Source organism: Petaurus breviceps, unplaced genomic scaffold (assembly GCF_028583685.1).
Source record: "Petaurus breviceps papuanus isolate PSGF00001 unplaced genomic scaffold, PetGlider_PUasm1.0 90650, whole genome shotgun sequence".
Lineage (NCBI taxonomy): Eukaryota > Metazoa > Chordata > Mammalia > Diprotodontia > Petauridae > Petaurus > Petaurus breviceps.
The window spans coordinates 2,211,666-2,230,596 of NW_027187299.1; the positions used below are offsets into that span (position 1 = coordinate 2,211,666).

The 18,931-nt window shown below is 37.4% G+C and overlaps 1 protein-coding gene across 5 annotated transcripts in view; it reads right to left on the minus strand.

Moving 5' to 3' along the window:
- Nucleotides 1-18,931, minus strand: part of SLC35F3 (solute carrier family 35 member F3) — a 543,673-nt gene that overhangs the window by 360,918 nt on the left and 163,824 nt on the right. The gene's annotated exons all lie outside the window — the stretch shown is intronic.

Consider the following 18,931-nt stretch of genomic DNA (forward strand, 5'->3'; position numbering starts at 1 on the left):
CTGCTTCATAGGAATACTAAGGAAATCAAATTAGATGAATTGTAAAGTGCTTTGAAAATATAAATAGTTACATAAATGCTATTCACTATAATTTAATCACCTCATTCTAGAGATGTAAGGCCCAGAGAGTTTAAATAACTTGCCCAATGTCACATCACTGATGTTTGTCTGAGCTGTGATTAAAACCCAGGTGCACTTCATTTTCCATATATAACCTTTCCTAAGATGGTAGACTTTCCTAAGATAAAATATTCTAATAGAGAAAGAAACCCAAATCGGCCTGGAGTCTGAGGTTACCCAACTACTGTAAAGTTATATACTTGGGCTTAGGTTTAAAAATCAACTTTACAAGTACAGTTTTGGGGAGGCATTATTAAATGATAGCTTATTTAAAAAAGAACTGGGGACATTCATAGAGTGTAGGCTCAATATGAGTTAACAGTATAACATGGCAGCCAAAAATGCAAATGGATTTCATTAAGAGATTAATTTGTTCTAGACAAGGGTGTGCTAGTAAATGTTTAATAACTGACTTTACAGGAAAATTATATTCTGGACACACTTTTAAGTTTAACCTGTACTATTAACATTTTTATCCATAACTTTCTAAAGTCTAGACAATCAACAAAACAATAATTCAAACCTTTATTTTTGTAGTGTTTGCTGATTTCCAAGGTATAAATTCTCACACTGAAATTTTAGCAATTGGCTCTCACAAGCTGGTTCAAGATGGCTCCAACATACCTCTGAATCTAGGAATGAGGAAGTAATTGCCTCTCAATACTCTACCCTACTCAGAACATATGGAGGATATTATATTCATTTCTGGGCACCACAGATTAAAAAGGACATTGATAATTTGGAGAGGACTCAAAGCAAGAAAAACAGGAAGATATGTCCAATGTGGAAATCAGGGATATTTAGCTTGGAGAAGAGAAGACTCAAAGGAGGCATGGTAGCTGTCTTGAAGTATTTGAAGGGCTGTTAAGACAAAGAGGGCAGAACAAGAAGAAATGAGTAGGGGTGGCTAGGTGACACAGTGAATAGAGAGCACTGGCCCTGGAGTCAGGAGGATGTGAGTTCAAATATGACCTCCAACATGTAACACTTACTAGCCATGTGACCTTGGGCAAGTCACTTAACCCCAATTCCCCTGCCTTCCCCCCTCCAAAAAGTAAAAACAAAGCAATGAGTAGACGTTGTACAGAAGCTAATTTAGGTTAAATGTCTGAAAAAAAATTTCTAATAATTAGAAGTATCCAGTTAGAGTTAACCTGCCTCAGGAGGTAATGATTTCCCTTTCATTGGAGTTCTTCAAGCAGAGGCTCTTATAGTGGAGATTTGGATTATGTATGGCTTGGACTAGATGGCCCATGGGACCTCTTTCAACTCTAAAATTCTACCATCCTGTGATTTCAACATAGATGACTCTAAACTCCTTGTGGTCAGTCTTACTCTTTCTCCTGAATGTGAGGCATCACAAGTTAACTTGCCTTCTGAACATCTCCAGCATCATGTGCCATTTCAAGTCCCAAATGTCCAAAAAGTAACTTTAAAGAAAATCCCCAGAAATAGCTACCCCTCCTCTATACATCTTGATTTCTGCTGAGAATACCATCATCCTCCAAGTCATGTAGGTTTACAGAATCAGTCTTATTCTTGACTCTTCTCACTACCTTATCTCTCCACATCCAAACAGTTGCAAAGTCAGGTCAATTGTACCTCTACATTTTTATATCCATTCCTTCCTCTCCACTCATCATGGCCACTGCCCTAGTTCAGGCTTTCATCTGTCTTTCCTGGACTATCTCAGTATTCTTCTGTTTCCTCTCAAATATGTCCTTCATAAAACTATTAAAATAATCTTAAAGCACAGATATGACATGCACTGATCTGATCAAATACAAACTTCTGAGTCACATATTTATGGTTTGATTCAAACCTACTTTCAAGACTTATTTAATATTAATCACCTTCACATAATCTTCATTCCAGATATATTGACTTTGCTATTCTCTGAACTGAGCCTCTCATCTCTAACATATATGTCTTTCTGTAAGTTGCCCCCTTCTTTGCCTCCCCTCCCTACCCCCACATCTAGAATGTATTACTTTCTTACCGTTACCTCCAACAGGATCTCTGTTTTCCTTCAAGGCTCAGTTTAGGTGGTATCTCTTTCCGTGAAATCTTTCCAGACTGTTAGGGATCCCTTCCTCAAGTTATCTTATATTACTCATCCATTTATGTATTAAATTCACCAGCAAAATACAAGCTGCTTGAGGGCAAGACCCTTTTTTTTGGTCTTTGTATCCCTAACATAGAGCCTGGCATATAATGGACATTTAATAAATACTGAACTAAATAAATTTCTGTTTCTTTTGAATAATTCATTTGGGCACATGCCAGGAAATACCAGGTGATTGTCTTTTATAATTCATCATTTCCAAAGATTTATTAAAAAAAGAGAAGTGAAAATAAAAAGGAACTGCTCCATGCCATGTTTCTTAGATTACAAATGCTAGTCAACTCCAGGAATGTAAATTATTTCATTTGTCTCAGTACATATTTTGCTTTTGGGATGGTTCCATCCACCCAGAACTGTAGAGTCTGATGCGTAATTGGCAACTTTGGCACAAGTGGCTGATAAGCAGTAGGACAAGGCACAAAGGTGCATATAAACCTTCAAAGACAAAAACTATATTGTGAACACCCTGTTATCTCCTCTGCCCACATATCCCTTTCTGTTTCTCCTCTGGAACAATTATGACCAATATATTTTTTAAAATGATATATGATAACACTAATAATCTATTTCTGAAATGTTAGGTGCACCTGTATATAAAGATATTTCAGTTATTTTTTCCATCTCTGGTGACCATTATCTTCCTACTCAAAATTTAATTTTAAGCTTTTGCCTGCATAAATTTATGCCAAGGTCAGTGTAACTAGCTATCCTGACTAAGATGGATCAAAACATGCAACAGCTGATTTTGGAGTAAAAGATAAAATGACTGCAAGGTTCCTGAAATGAATTCCAATGTTTATTCAACAGCTTAATAAAAATATTTGAATCCAGTTGTTAGTTCTGCCTCACAATCACCTCTAAGAAGGAACAAATTGGTTTCATGTTACAAATATTTAAGTTGAAAACTTAGGACAAATTAATCATCACTGAGTGCCTGTTGTACATACATATACTGAACATGGTATGTAGAAGGTATAGGTACGTGTGGTGAATGTCAGGAGGACTGACTTTTGAAGAGTTAAAAATCTAATGGGAGATTGATGACAAGACAGACATAAAGCTGATAGGTCACTATCACTCCAAGTTAGGAAGAGTTCAAATCCTCCTCTAGTTGTTTATTGCTATGTGATCCTGGGCAAGTCATTGAATTACTTAATAAATGTTTATTGATTGATTGATTTCTCAGTTTCCTCATTTGTAAAATGAGGGTATTGGACTCAGCCTCTAAGGTATTGAATCTATAAATATAAATATATGATTCTAGGAAAATAAGTAAGAGCTACAAAAATAATTGCTAATACAGCTGATAAGAAATATGCAAGTGCTGAACCAGCCTGTAGTCAAAGTAAGAAGCTGAGTCCTTGAGAACCACCTCATCCAAAGAGTGTACAGCAAAGTCCAAAGACTATCAGAATTCCTGCTTCCTTTTAAAACTTATGGAAAAGTTTCAGAGTGAAATACTGGAATCAGAATAGTGAGATGGTCACAAGACAACAATCAATCAGTCTCAGTTCTTTATACTTATAAGCTGGTCAGCTTGATGCCAATTCCTAGTTAAATTCTGAAACATATTAAGAAATGATTTTGTGAACCATCCCTTTGATAAACCACTGTCAAAAGGGGGATATGATCACTAGAAGTTAGCCATATTCATTAAGAATAGATCAAGCCAGACTAACTGCATGTTCTTTTTTGACTGGGTTACTAAAATGACAGATCAGGGAAATTCCACAGACATGAATCACCTGTATTTAAGAAATGCTCATTTCCTATGACAGAAAGACAGCAGGGTATAGTGGATAGAGTGTTGGACTTGGAGGACAGAGGTTTGAATTCTTCTTTAAACAGGGCAGTTGAGTGACCTTGGACAAGTAAGTTAATTAACCTAAATGAATCTCAGTTTCCTCATCTGTACAATAAGGGCATTGGATGCATTGACTTCTAACGTCCTTTGTAGTTGTAAATCTGATAGTTGGATCTTTCTAGAAAAAATGAAAATAAGCATGTTATAGTGTGTATACAGTAGTGCAACTAGATAGAATTGGAACTGAATGAATGACTAGATACAAAGAATAGGTTTAGGGTTAGGGGAGAAACTTGTCATTTCATTGGCATAGGGAATTAAACTCTAGCAATGAAGTTTGGTGCCTTGTCTGTAACCTATAGTCTTTGATAGTTGTGTACAGCATTAAGAGGTTGAATGACTTGCCCAGGGTCACATAGCCAGTATGTGCTATACGTGGAATGCATATCCAGGACGTCTTCATTCTGAGTCTGGCTTTCTCTCTACTATGCCACATTGCCAATCAGGGAATATTGATTAATAAAAAGGTTCCAATCAACCTGGAGAGATGTTTCTACCTGTGTGAAGTAGAGCTCTCTGCTTGACTTGGTCCTGTCTAACATCTTATCAATGATTTGGATGAAGATATAGATGGCAAAGGAATCACATTTATAGACTAAGTAGGACCAGAAGAGAGATCTCATACAATACATAAAAGTATGGGAATCCCAAAAAACCTCAGTGGGTTGGAATGTTACACTGAAGTCAATAAGACTATACTTAATGGACATTAAGTTTCCCACTGGGAATTAAAAAAAAGACAACCTCATAATTATAAGATGGAGAAAGATATGACTAGAAATTAATGTGAAAAAACTATAGGAGCTTTTATATTCTTTAAACTCAAGAAGAATAAGTGGAGGTATAAATGCAGTCAAAAATGTTGATTTCAATTAGGATTTCATAATAGAAGTACAATGCCCAGTGCAAGAGAAATGTGATTCCCCTTGAATCTTGCCTTAGTGGTTACCATATTTGGAGTATTTTATTTACTTTTGGATACTTCATTTTTAGAAGGGGCATTGCCATGTTCGATCATATCCACTGGAGGGTGACTTGGATGGTGAAGGGTTTTGAATTCAACCTTCAATAGCTCCCCCATAGCCTCCAGCATAAAAGACAGCCTCTGCAGTCAGATTCCTATCTGCCTTTCCAGACTAGCACTTCATATCACTTCTCCCTTCATGTTTACATTGCACACAAACTGGGATATCTAGCTATTTCTGAAAATCCCATACTCTATCTCCTCTGTTTGTATCTGTGTAGGCCATTTCCAATGACTGGAAGGTATGCCTTCCTCATCTCTGCCTCCAGGAATTCTTGTCCTCATTCACTTTAGACTATCTTCTCCATGAAACTTTCTTAATTTTCCAGTTTACCTTGTATCATACTTACTCATGTACATGTGGTATACTCCCATTTTCCTACCACTTAGGCAAATGTAAGCTTCTTGAGGGACTCTTTTGCTTTTGTCTTTATAACCTGTGTCTAGCAGTGCCCAGAGTTGTTTTGTTTTTGCTTTTGCACATAGTAGAAAGAATGGAATTTTTGTCATAATAATGGTAATTAATCATAAGATCTTTGAATGTTAAACTAGAAGAAGATAACTGATGATAACTATCTTCAAATATTTAAAGGACTATCAGAGAGAAAAGAAATACTATTTATTCTGCATGGTCCTTGAAGGTAGAAGGGGGAGCAATGTGGAGAAACTGCAAGGGCTGAATTAAGGTCAAGTTAAGGAAAAACTTTGTAATAATTAGAAGTATCAAATGAGGTACTATTTATAAAGTGCTTAGTACAGTAGCAGTATATAGTAAGCACTTAATAAATGCTTCTTCCCTTGCCCTTTCTCAGAATAGAATAGAATATCTTAGAATGCAATTAGTTTCTTTTCAGTAGAAAGATTCAGGTGGAGATGGATTTGTAGGGTATGTTTAGGTGTGATTCATACTTTGGGTACAAGTTGAATTGAGACCTTTAAAACGCCTTCAAATTGCAGGATTGAAGGGTTTTATGAAAGGAGAGAGAGAGAGAGAGAGAGAGAGAGAGAGAGAGAGAGAGAGAGAGAGAGAGAGAGAAGGGGCCCATTTGGTAAAGAAAGTATTAGAATGACTCTGAGACAGGTAATTTAGTTATGAAAAAGTTTAAACATAAGAGACTTAAAAAACACATACTATTAATGGAAAGAAATGTGGATTTATTCGTTTAACAAATATTTGAATATTTAATTCATGTAAATCGTAGTGATAGATGTTATGATGAGTATAGAGATGTGTAATAATTCATCTCTCAAATAGCTGACAGAGTAATAGGATATAGAATACAAAGCAATATACCAGAGACAAATGGATGGAGTTCATAATTTACATAGGTACAGTTTTCACCTTGTGTGTTCCTTATTCTGATGAAATCATAGGTCCTGACAATGGTACAAGTGTTGTGAGCTGGGTTGTAGAAATGGATTTTTTTTGTTAGGTACAAGTGCAATGGAAATATGTTGTAAACAGAAGTAATAGTCTGAGTCAATGGAGTCAAAGTCAAAGAAATAAGGACCCCTAATCCATACATAAGGATTCCTGTAGGCTGCATATTGACTTGATGTTAAAATATGATTTTATTTTTGTTTTATGCTACTTTCCTATTTTATCTATTCATTTTTAATGTTCAACTTTTAAAATGTTGAGTTTCATATTCTCTACCTCCCTCCAGTCCATACCTACTCAATGAGAAGGCAAGAAATAAGATATCTATTATACATGTGAAGTCATGTGAAATATTTTCCCATTTAGCCATGTTGCATAAAAAAATAAAGTGGTAAAGTATGTTTCAATCTGCACTGAGAGTTCACCAGTTGTCTCACTGGAGTGGAGTAATATTTTATAATGAGTTTTTGGAATTGTCTCAGATCACTGTCTTGATCAGAGTAGCTAAGTCTTTCACAGTTGATCATTACAATATTGCTGTTACTTTCTACTAGCTCTGCTCACTTCATTTTGCATCAGTTCATCTAAGGCTTCCCATGTCTTTTTCTGAAACCAGGCCCCTCATCATTTCTTTTTTTTTTTTTAAAGCAATTGGGGTTAAGTAACTTGCTCAAGGTTACACGGCCCCCTCGTCATTTCTTATAGCACAATAGTATTCCATCACAACCATATGCCACTATTTATTCAGCCATTCCCCAATTGATGGGCATTCCCTCAATTTTCAATTATTTGCTACCACAATAAGAGCTGCTATAAATATTTGTGTACATATAGATTCTTTTCCCTTTGATTTCTTTGGGATACAGACCTACTCATGATATGGCTGGGTCAAAGGGTATAGACAGTTTGATAGTCCTTTTGGGTATAGTTTCAAACTATTCTCCAGAATGGTTGGACCATGATCTTTGATCACGGAGTTCAGGTAGTTCAATAATTACTAAATAAATAATCATTAATTTATGTCTCCTCAGGCTATTTTCCCGATCAATTGTTTTTCTGATGATATCATTCATATTTTCTTCTATTTTTTTCATCCTTTTGACTTTGTTTAATTGTGTCTCAATGTCTCCTGGAGGCATTAGATTCCATTTGCCAATTCTAATTTGTAAGCAATTGTTTTCTTCGTTAATTTTTGTTCCTCTTCTAATATTTGGTCAATTCTATTTTTTTAAAGTTGTTATTTACTTCAGTATTTTTTATGCCTCATTTACAAGCTGTTAATAATTTTCCCCCCTAGTTTTCTTGCATTGCTCTCCTTTTTTTCTCAATTTTCTTCTCTCTCTCTTATTTGATTTTATCTTTTTCAGGAATTCTTATTGAGCTTGTGTCTAATTTGTACCCTCTCCAACCCTTTTACTGTCCCCCGCTCCTCCTCCCCTTTTGATGCTTGTTCGTAGCTGTTTTGACATTGTTGTTTCTTCTGAGTTTCTTTTCCTTATCACCATAGTAGCTTATATGGTCAGGTTCTTTGCTGTTTGGTCATTTTTTTTTCAACCTATCTCTTGACTTTGAAGTTTATCTTAAAATTGGGCTCTATCACCAGAGTGGCAGGGGACATGGTACCAAACTTTAGGTTCATTCATGTTTCTGTTTTCAGATCTAGTTCTGAGAGTTTTAAAGTTTTTAGTGCTTCCAAAGTGGTGTGATCCTGGGAGGGGTGTGGTCACCACTCTTCTGATCTCTCTGATCCTTACCTTAGAAGGGTTTTTGACTCCTTGCAGCTATAAATAATGCTGATCCTTAGGGTCCCTGCTCCTTTGGGATCAAAATTGCTCCTTTCTCCCCTGGAACTTTGACCCAGAAGTGAGCATAGGCAATTGAGTTGCCAAGTAGTGACTGGTCCTGTCACTTAAAATCTTTCTGACCAATTGCCTTATCCCTTACCATCTCTGGCTTGAGGGCTCCTGAAGCTACTGCTGCTACCTCTGTCTCCAAGGCCCACCACTGGTATTGCCACCATGGGGACTCTAGGCCACCTTACCTCAGTGTCATGGATCTCTCCTTTCAACCTCCCAAGTTATCTTGGATTTGGAAAGGTTTCACTCCAACCTTTGGTTGGTTCTGCTGCTCTAGAATTCAATGTGAGGCTTTATTTCAGTGTTGTTTAGAACAGAATATTTGGGGAGCTTTGCTGTAGGCCTTATTCTAATCTGCCATCATTGCTCTACCCCCTAGAAGTCTATTTTACTAATTATTTCCCAATTATATTTTAATCCAATTCAAATCTCATTAACACTGGCTGTGAGTTTGATATCTGTGATCTGAGTAAATGTGGGAAAGCTTGGGCCATGTTCAGGAAAAAGGAAGAGTCTTAATCTTAATATCTTAATAGGATCAAACTATCACAGGATTTCAGAACTGAAAGACCATTGAAATGACCTCATAGGTCATCTAGTTCAAGCAAGACAAGGACAGTTAAGCTTTCTCTATAACATCTCAGATAAATAGTTATCTAGCTTCCAAATGAATACTTCCAGGAAATTAGAGATACATTTTATTTTTGGCAGCTTTTTCTATTTTTGGATAACTCTAATTGTTGGATAATTTTTCCTTATATCAGGTTGCCTTCTTGTGAGATTAGATTGATTCTACTTTTCTAGGGACAGAACTAGAGTCAAATGACATAAAGAATTATACAGTTGGTATATAGAGATGGTAGGGAACTTAGGGGTCTGCCAGCTCAAACTCTACCTGAAGTCCATCTCCAACAAGTGGTCATCTGTCCTCTACCTGAAGAACCACGTTGACAGAGAATTCCCTACTCTATAAGGCAGCCCATTTCACTTTGCAGGCAGCCTTACTTTTTAGGAAGCTGTAGCTCATTTTAAATAGAAATCAACCTTCTTTTAATATCTAACCATTGGTCTTAGAAGGTCTTATCAACATCTTTTCTCCAGGAGTATGACCCCCCAACCAGAAAATGGGGTTTCTTTTTTGTCAAAAAGCATGGGCTGCCTATATTTTTGAGTGGAAATAAGGTAGACATTGTTCCTAGTCTCTTGCAATCTTGTGCCTGTAAAGATACAAAGAGAGTTTAGAATTTTGAAAATGTTCTTCAGGTCTCATAATAAGGGGTTAAGAAGAATGTAATTTTCAAGATCAGTATTTTTTCTGGTGATGCTGTGCAAAAAGTGAGTCATGTAAAAACTGAAGTTGAGAGTCACTGAGAGGGCAATAGAGAAGTTTCTTGTGGGCATGGTTAGGGGGTAACATGCTAGACACTTTGCAAATAAGGAATTCCAAAGAAGAAGCATTGTAGAGCTTGTCATCAAAGAAATGTATGACTAGGAAAGAAAATGGTTGGTTATGAAGAATGAGGGACAATCAGTGGGAAGTCCCCATGTCCTGTTGGTATCCACACAATGTAAAGAGAATGAAAGGAAGTCTTCCAAAGCAATGGGTGTCTGGATCCCCTCCCAAACAGAGTGAATTTGTGGAAAAAAATAGGTATAAATTATGAAGAAATAGGAAGCATGAAGGGCAAGTAGGAGGCATAGTGGATAGAATGCCAGAACAGAAGTCAGCAACTCTTCCTGAGTTCAAATCTGGCCTCAGATAATTACTACCTATGTGACCCTGGGCAAGTGACTTAGGGCTGTTTGCCTTATTTTCCTCATCTGTAAAATGAGTTGGAGAAGGAAATGGCAAACCACTCTCGTACCTTTGTGAAAGAAAACCCCAAATGGGGTCACAAAAAATTGGACTCCACTGAACAACAACAGCAAAAACAAGCATGAACTGTTGTAATTTGCATCATTGTGAGGAATTAAAACATGGAGAAGACCAAGGATCCACTGGAGTATTAGGGAGCTGAGAGGTATTGAAGCTGTGAAATATGCTGGCACAGGTAGGTCAAAGTAGCCATTTTTTATGTAACTGCTTAATGTCAACTAGGAATGGGGCAGGGGGCGGGGGGGGCATTTGGAAAGTGTATTAGATTTGATTTGGAGTGATAGCACCTGGTTTTACCACTTACTACCTGAGTGACCTGGGGCAAGTCATTTTAACCATTACTAACCTCAGTTTCTTCATCTATAAAATGAGGAGTTTAGGGTAGATGTCCTTTAATTTCTTTTCTGCCTTTAAATCAATGACCCTATGAACAATTTTTAATATATATGTGATAATGACTTTATAGTGTTGACTGTTTACATTCAGATAAGTGTGACATTTTTTAGATTTTTTTTTAGATTTTTTTCCCCCTCAGGCAGGTAGAATATATAAAAGGAAGTATTAGAAGATGAAACTGGGACTCCACCCTTCCTGCTTTCCTCCCTTCCCAGGCTACTCCTGGGGTCAACCCTATTCTGATGCTTAGGGAGCTTGATGACTTATTCTACTTTCTAACCTGGGCCACTTCTCAGTGCCCAGTGGCACCTTAATCCTAAGAGATTACCATATTAATGCCACTAGAGCTCAGAATTCCTGATCTCAAGAGATCTACTACCTACAAAGCATTCAATAGCAGGGATTACAAACATATGTTAGACAGTTTTTGTTTTTTTCTATCACTTTGAAATTAATTTTGTATGAGATAGGCAGTATAGTAAAGAAAAAATGGATATTGGACTAGGTGAATTAGTAAATCTAAGTTTTATTCCCAGCTCTGCCACCACCCAAATATGTGACCACAGTGAAATCACTCAACATTCTGAGGCCTCAGTTTCCTCATCTATAAAGTTAGATAAAATAATTTAAAAGAGTTATCTGGCTTTGATAGTCAATGATTCTAAAATAAATTTCAATTAGTGAGATGAAATTTTTTTTAAAGGTTTATAGCTTTTGAAGTAATGGGAATTTGTGGTAACATTTCAGAATAGGTTCATACATGATAGAGGTAGTTTGATTTTTTTAAGTCCCATTGAAACATGACTCTTTAGGCTGACCATTGTTATATGCCATCCAGAATTCCACCGACAACAATCTCAGCCAGAAATAAAATCAAATTTCACTCATCCTTGGTGGTTACAATTCAGGCCAAGAATAAAAATAAATCCAACCAAACAAAAAAACTTTTCAGCTCTCAATTCATTGGTTTAATCTTCCCTATGTAGGAAGAAATCCAAGTTTGTCATTTGCTCTAAGGATCTGAATCATTTTATCCATATCAGATTTCTTTTTTTCTTTTTATATGGGTCTGTGTTCCTTCTACCAATACAGATATGCAACCAATCCATAATTTATAGCCTCTGAGTTGCTTGGAACACTGAAAGGCTACATGATTTGCCCGGGGTCACAAAGAGAGCATTTGTCAGAGTTGGAGTTGGAATTCATACTTTCCTGAATCTGAAGCCAACTCTTTATACCATTCTTCCACTCCTGTGCCTATCACTTCATGCAAAATAAAATGAAAAAAAAAAGTAGTATTTGAATTTTAAAAGTCCCTTTTAAACCCCATGGAAGCCACACACACACACACACACACACACACACACACACATACACATACACACACACACACACACACACACACACACACACCCTTTAGAATAGCAAAGGAAAAAAGTCATTGATTTGCATCTTTGCCCTGAGAAAGTAACAATTTATTGCGAGTGAGCAGAAAATTTAAGACACTTCATTCTATAGCATTAAGTACTTTTATTGTGAAGCGGGTAAGGAAAAAGGAAGTAATAAGGTACAAGAGAGTAAAAGGGTTGATAAAAATAATATGTGGTCTGGGGAATAATTAATAGCAATAATTTACAAAGTTCTTTTAAACATAGATTTCTTAACTGCCTGTGATTATAATGATTTGAAGATGTTGAAAAGCATCAGATACATACAGGGAGAGCAGGTCCTAAATATAGCAGTGTTAAAAATCTAGGTTGGTATCAGTGCCTATGGAATTCTTTCCCCCCGTATTCCTGATTGTGGTCTTAGCAGTAGCTCCCTATACATGATGAGGTTGACAAGACTCTGCATCATCCTTGATATCATCTCTGCCATGTTCTCTCCACTTGGCTGTTATAGATGGCCCTGAGAAATTATTGCCTCAAAGGTTTACAAGGATAAAAGAAGCATAGCAGTTAGGCTTATTAGAGGATATAGACCTGGATTTGGATAGTTATAGGTCAGAAAAATCTGAGTTCATATCCTGCCCAGGCATTTAATAACTGCGTGACTCTGAGCTAGTCACTTAACCTCTCTCGGTCTCTGTTTCCTTATCAATAAAATGGGAATACCAATAGCACCTGCCTTCCATGGCTGTTGTGTCAAATGAATGACTATATTTCAATGTTGTTGTTTCTTCTTTTTTTTCAAAGAGGGCCAATGACATTATTGGGTGGTGTCTTAACTTGTGCATGAATTGATTTTATATTTAAAGTGCTCTGCAAAGTTTAAAGTGCTAGTTATTATCATTGTGAAAGAAATTCTTCAATTCCATCTTTTCTTTTAGACAGAAAAGTTGCTAGGCATTTCTCCACTTCCCCTAGAGATTTCCTATTCAGATATGGTTTTGCCTCTCTTCTTTCTCACAGTTCTAAAGTTACCTAGACTTAGAGAATATCAGATTTGGAAGAGACTACAGGTTTCATGTAGTCCAAGCATTTAATTTTGGAGTTGAGAAAACTGAGGTCCTGAGAGGTGAAGTCACTTGTCATACAGCAGGTGAATGGTAGATCCAATACTAGAATTCAGCTTTCCTGAATCCCCTTCTAGTGCCATTTGGGTTATGCTTGGTGCAAGTGGTGGAAGACTGGGGAAAATGGGTAAACAGGAGCAAGAAGAATTGGCTTTACTTCAAGGATACTTCCCTGGAGAAACCACAAATGCCCATGCAACATGGTGCTTCCATCACTTTGGAAGGAATTGACTGAGCAAGAGCTTAGCTACCCTGAGTAAGTTGTCAGGGCCTTTCTTTCCTGAAGAAAAGAGAAATGTTTTGTTTTAAAGTCGACTCAGAAAGGCCTGGCTGTATTTGCTCAGTGACAGGATATTAGAGTAGTAACAGTGGATATTTACATTGTGGTTTAAGGTTTGTAAAGTACCTTCATATGCAGTATCTCATTAGAGCTTCACAACAGTTCTGTGAGAGAGATGCTACAGTATTATCTCCATTTGAGAGATGGTGAAACTGAAGATCACAGAGGTCAAGTGATTTGCCCATGGTCACACAGCTAGTAAGCATATGAAGTAATGTTGAACCTGTCTTATTTTCATTTAGTATTTTATTTTTCCCTGGTTACATGTAAAAATAATTTTAACATTTTTAAAACCTTGAGTTCCAAATTCCCTCCTTTCTTCCCTCCCCTCCACCATTGAGAAGGCAAGCAGTTCAATATAGGTTATATACTTGTAGTCATGCAAAACAATTCCATAATCGTCAAGTTGTGAAAGACTAACTGTATTTCCCTCCATCCTGTGACCCCCTGTTTCCTTTCACCCTGTCCCTCCTCAAAAGTGTTTTGCTTCATCTCAGCAATGCAAGGTTATAAGACAACTCCAAAGGACTCCTGATGGAAAAGGCTATCCACATCCAGAGAAGATTTAAGGAATCTGGATGCACAGTGAAGCAAACTACTTGCTCTCTCTCTTTTCTGTTTTGTTTTGTTCCTTCTTTCTCATTCATTCCATTGGTTATAATCCTTCTTTACAACATGAGTAATGTTTAATGTGAAAGTATTTATAGAACCTATATCAGATTGCATGCCACGATGGAGGGGATTGAGGGAGGAGAAGGAGTGGGAGAAAATTAGGAACTCAAAAGCTTGTAGAACTGAATGTTCTAAACTAAAAGTAAGTAAATATATATATATATATATATTTTTTTTTTTAAAGTGTTTTGCTTCTTATCACTCCCTCCCCTAATCTGTTCTCCCTTCTATCACCCCCCCCTTATCTTATCCCACTCCTTCCTACTTTCCTGTAGGGTAAAATAGATTTCTATATCTAGTTGAGTGTGTATGCTATTCTCTCTTTGAGACAATTCTGAGTAGAGTAAGGTTCACTCACTCCCTTTCATCTCCCCCCACTGTAAAAATTTCTTCTTGCCTCTTTTATGTGAGATATTTTATCTCACTCTCTCTACCTTTCCTTTTCTCTTTCTCCCAGTACATTCTTCTCTCACCCCTTAATTTTATTTTTTAGATATCACTCCTTCATATTCAACTCATACCTATGTCCTCTGTCTATATATACTCTGTCTAACTACCCTAATAATTAAAAAGGTGTTGTGAGTTACAAATATCATCTTTCCATGTAGAAATGTAAACAGTTTAATTTTAATAAGTCCCTTATAATTTCTTTTTCCTGTTTACCTTTTCATGCTTCTCTTGAGTCTTATATTTGAAGGTCAAATTTTCTATTTAGCTCTGGTTTTTTCTCATAATGCTCTGATTGAATATTCATTTTCCCCTCATGGATTATACTTAGTTTTGCTGAATAGATGATTCTTGGTTGCTATCCTAGCTCCTTTGCCCTCCAGTATATGATATTTAAAGGCCTCTGATCCTTTAATGTAGAAGTTGCTAAATCTTGGATTATCCTAATTATGGCTTCACAATACTTGAATTTTTTTTTCTTTCTGGCTCCTTGCAATATTTTCTCCTTGACCTGGGAACTCTGGAATTTGGTTATAATATTCCCAGGAGTTTTCATTATGGGATCTCTTTGAGGAGGTGATTGGTGGATTCTTTCAATTTCTATTTTATCCTCTGTTTCTAGAATATAAGGGCAGTTTTCCTTGATAATTTCTTGAAATATGATGTCTAGGCTCTTTTTTTTAACCATGATTTTCGGGTAGTCCAATAATTTTTGGATTTCTCTCCTGGATCTATTTTCCAGGTGAATTGTTTTTTTCCAATGAGATATTTCACGTTATCTTCTATTTTTTTCATTTTTTGGTTTTGTTTTATGATTTCTTAATCTGTCTTCCATGACCTGTGACCAATTCTTACTTTTCTTGGAGGCTTTGGATGTAAGAGTTTTGACTTTGTTGCCTTCTTCTAGTTTTTTGTTTTGATCTTCCTTGCCACCAAAGTAAGATTCTATAATGTGAGATTTTTTTTTCCCACTGTTTGCCCATTTCCCCAGGCAATTACTTGACTTTTTATTTTTTGTTAAGGAAGGTCTTTGCTTCCTGTGTGGAAGGTGTGTTTTCCCAAGTTCAGGGGTTTTGAGCAGCTGTTTTCAGAGATACTTCTAGGGGCCTGTAAATTTTCAGTTCTTCCAAGGTTGCATGATGAGGGAGAGGTATTTACTCCTTTCCTGGACTGTGCTCTGGTCTGTGAGTGACCACAAGAACTTTTTTCTACCTTGGAACTTTGAAGAGGATTCCCTCTCTACCACCACCATAAGCTCTGCCACACCAGCACTCCTCCTTAGGACCACCTCCTAGGATTGTGACTCAGATCCAAGCACAGGCAAAGCAAGAGAATCCTGCCTCAGTGCCACCAAAGAGATCCCTGCAATCCACCTCTGATTAGCCACTGGATCCCCTCACCATTTGTTGGCCAAGAGCTCCAAAAGCAGCCACTGCCACTACTGTCTCTGCCCTGGGGCTGGGGCCAAGATCAGACCTTGCTCTTCTCTTATCTAGGTCCAACAGATCCTTCTTACTGACCTTCTAAATTGTCTTTGGAGTTTGTGGGTTGAGAAGTCTTGAAATTGCTACAGCTGCCAGTGATTCAATCCCCTGCGGATTGCTCTGGTCAAGTCTGTGCTGGTGCAGCCAACACTGGACTGTACTCTTCTCTCAGACTGGTGCAACAGACCTTTCCTGTCAACCTTCTAGTTGGAAATTTGTTTCACTCTGTCATTTTGTGGGTTCTGCAGCTCTAGAATTTGTTTAGAGTGATTTTTAACAGGTATTTAGAGAGGTTTGGGGGGGAAGTTCAAGCAAGTCCCTGCTTTTACTACACCATCTTGGCTCTGCCCCCTGAGCCTAACTCTTCTTAACCTCAAGTCAAGCAATCTATATACTACACAGTGTTGCCTCCTCTCTGTATATCATTTTCACTTAGCCTGTTAAGAATGGTTCTCCAGAGAGGTGTGAGAATTGGGAATAGCAGTAGGATGATGTAAGCAGAGACAGTGGATTTGCAACAATTAATTAACTAAATATCTAATCGTAATAGTAATGACATTTGAAGATCCTTTTGTATTGCCAAGCTAAGAGGTAGTTAGCACCTAGTTTCAAATTAAGCCTCTGTTAAAGAAACAGAAGGTATGATCCCCTGTTGCTGGAATAACAGGAAAAGGCTGAACAGGGAACTTCTGTTGCTGGAGGAGCTATACCGTATTTAAGGAAGAGCACAAGCTGGACTGTCAGAATTTCCTGGGGTAAGCATTGTGGAGGCAGGGCAGTTGCTGCTGGACTGAAGACTGAACTGAGAATTGAGAAGAACTGAGAAGAAGAATGAGAATTGAGAACTGAGACAGAATTTCTTGGAGCAAGCCATGTGGAGGTTGGATGAAGTGATTTTGATTTTGATAAGGAAGCTTATGGTGCTGATGACTTCTGAGGCCCAGACAGAGGATTTCTGAAGGCCATCCAGAGCTGCAGAAGACTGAGGAAATATGGCTGCAGTGCCAGTACTTTGTACAAATGTTGTTGTTTGTACAAATGTTGTTGTCACTTTGTTAATGTGGATGAATGTTCTTGTGACTTTGTTAAGCCTTGTCTTCCCAGGAGCAGAGACTGTGAAGGATTTGAGATGGACTGGACACTGTGAGCTTCAGTGTGGAACAGGAACTGCATAGAGAGCTGGACAAGGAACTGGGAGCTGTCTGCCTTTGAACTCAGGTGGCAGTTGGTTAGATTCGGGCAGGAGCTGGGACCATGGAAAAGGAACCATGGGAGCTGAAAGCCTGCCCTGAGTCAAGATGAAAAGACCTCTCTGTCTTTTAGTAGTGACTGATGAAATTGACTGAGTAGTGACTTATGAAATTGACTGAGGAAATTGAGTAGTGACTGATGAAATAGACTACTGAGTAGTGACTGATGAAATTGCAATTTACTTGTGACCTAGGGGTAGATGGCTTTTGTACTTTCCATTACCCCTTAAGAGGGTACAGAGTAGTGACTGTTGAAGTTGTAACTTAATTGCATCCCATGGGTGGAGAACTTTGACTTTTATACTTTGTGATCCTTAAGGAGGCAAGAATCCTTAAGGATGATTGAATGATTGAGTTACTAAATGATTGGCTTCCTAAATGATTGTACTTTGTTGAAAACTATGTGACCACTTTGGTGAAAACTATGTGGCCATTTTAGTGATAAGTTGTTGAGTTGTGTATTTTGATTTTCTGTGATAAGTTGCAACATTGTGAATGCTGTACCTTGATTTTCTGTGAATATTTTGCTCTGATTTGTTATTGAATAAATAGAGAGTTTGCTATACTATGTAATCAGAACCTTGAAAGCTTTTTACAGCAGCAGTCCTCTAGAAAGCTGCTCATGCTTGGCTTTACATTATTATGTACCAGACACTGTAGTGGGGGAAGAGAATGTTACTAATCTATAAGCAATATACTAGTAGCATTCAAGGGTAAATACTTCATAATAGAATGCTCTCTGCTTTTGCAGAAGAATGCGTTGGCAAAAGAAGATGCTTTGCAAGGGAATTTATACAAATGGATAAGCCTAAGAGGCATTCCACAATATATAGCAGTCAAAATATATGAATAGTCAGTAAGAAAAGTGACTGATCAATATCCATTGGAATGTTTGATCATAAAATGCTCAACAATATACAACAACTGATAATAACTTATAAGAATGCAAATTAAATTTCCTCTGAGATTTCATTGTACTTTATCAATTGACAATGGTGAGGAAAGAGTGGAAATTGCCTCTATTGGAGGGGTGTGGGAAGACAAGTATACTAATACTCTGCTGTTAAAGTTGGGTGCTAAAGCACATGTCTACCTACTTGAAAGATATCCTTTAACCAAAGTCCTGGTCCTATACTGTAATCAATTTAGTTGGAGAGACTCATCAAATTGTTTAAGGTCTCAAGGTCTCTCCTGATTACTCCCTCCTCACTTTTCATGGACTTAATTCAGCCATTCTGAAAAACAATTTAAAGTTATAATAGAGAAGTCCCCAAACTGTGATCTTACTTTTTGTTGTTTGGTCATTATTGAGTTATCTCTGACTCTTTGTGGCCACATCTGTGGCTTTCTTGGCAAACGTACTAGAGTGGTTTGCCATTTCCTTCTCCAGCTCACTTTACCAATAAGGGCATTGAGGCAAACAGAGTTAAATTATTTGCCCAGGGTCATACAGTTAGTAAGTTTCTGAGGCCAGATTTGAATTCAGGAAGGTGAGTATTCCTAACTCTATCCACTGTGCCACTTTACTGCCCATATGGGCAGCTATTACTTAATATTGGACTTACATTCTAAAGAGATCAA